This window comes from Orycteropus afer, unplaced genomic scaffold (genome assembly GCF_000298275.1).
Source record: "Orycteropus afer afer isolate SDZICR_OR568_19922 unplaced genomic scaffold, OryAfe1.0 scaffold00232, whole genome shotgun sequence".
Lineage (NCBI taxonomy): Eukaryota > Metazoa > Chordata > Mammalia > Tubulidentata > Orycteropodidae > Orycteropus > Orycteropus afer.
Window position 1 is genome coordinate 883160 of NW_006921819.1, and position 1513 is coordinate 884672.

A 1513-nucleotide genomic window follows, 5' to 3' on the forward strand; every position below is an offset into this window, starting at 1 on the left:
TAGTACAGTAATGCCCTTCTTTGTCTGTTGATCCAGAGGCATGAGGAAGCCAAAATGGCCAGGTGGCATTCTTAATTTCCAGTTCAATGCAATCAGTATTGTGTCTCCTGGTGGGAGTGTTCCTCCCTTTGGGACTAAGATCTCCAGACCCGCAGAGCATAGGGTAGCAGGGACAGGAAACAAAAATATTTTGACTGGGTCACTAGGGGTAATAGTGAGTGGTACCACTCCTGTTTCCACCCCTTGGTTCATGGACCCGTGAATCCTGGCTATTGGGGAAACAGAACCATATATTGGATGCTGGTTTAGAGCATATACAGCCTCCTGGAGAACATTGCCCCAACCCTTCAAAGGTATTGCCACCTAGGTGGCGCTGTATTTGTGTTTTTAAGAGGTCATTCCATCATTCTATCAAACCACCTGCTTCAGGATGGTGGGGAACATGGTAAGACCAGTGAATTCCATGAGCATAAGCCCACTGCCACACTTCATGTGCTGTGAAATGAGTCCCTTGTTCTGAAGCAATGCTGTGTGGGATGCTATGATGGTGGATAAAGCATTCTGTAAGTCCATGGAAGGTAGTTTTAGCAGAAGCATTGCATGCAGGGAACATGAATCCATGTCCAGAATAAGTATCTATTACAGTAAGAACAAAATGCTGTCCTTTCCATGATGGAAGTGGTCCAATGTAATCAACCTGCCACCACGTTGCTGGCTGATCACCCCGAGGAATGGTTCCATATCACAGAGGTCTCTGCTGTTGGCAGATTGAGCACTCAGCAGTGGTGGTAGCCAAATCAGCCGTGGTAAACAGGAGTCCATGTTGCTGTGCCTATGCATAACCTCCATCCCTGACACCATGGCCACTTTGTTCATGAGTCCATTGAGCAATGACAGGAGTAGCTGGGGAAAATGGATGGCTGGTTTCCACTGAACGTGTCATCCTATCCACCTGATTGTTAAAGTCCTCCTCTGTTGAGGTTACCTTTTGGTGGGCATTCACATGAGACACAAATATCTTTACTCCTTTGGCCCATTCAGAGAGATCTATCCACATGCCTCTTCCCCATACATCCTTATCACCAATCTTCCAATCATGCTCCTTTCAAGTCCCAGACCATCCAGCTAAGCCGTTAGCCACAGCCCATGAATCCGTATATAATGGTACATCTGGCCATTTCTTGTTCCATGCAAAGTGAACAGCCATATGCCTGGCTCGAAGTTCTCCCCATTGGGAGTATTTCCCTTCACCACTGTCCTTCAAGGAAGTCCCAGAAAGGGGCTGTAGTGCTGCTGCTGTCCACTTTTAAGTGGTGCCTGCATATCATGCAGAACCATCTGTAAACCAGGCACCAGTTTTCTCTTCCTCAGTCAACTGATCATAAGGTACTCCCCATGAGGCCATAGGTGCAGAGTGGGACAGGGAAGGTAATGTGATTGGAGTGGAGACCATAGACATTTGGGCCACTTCCTCATGCAACTTACTTGTGCCTTCAGGTCCTGCTTGAGCCCA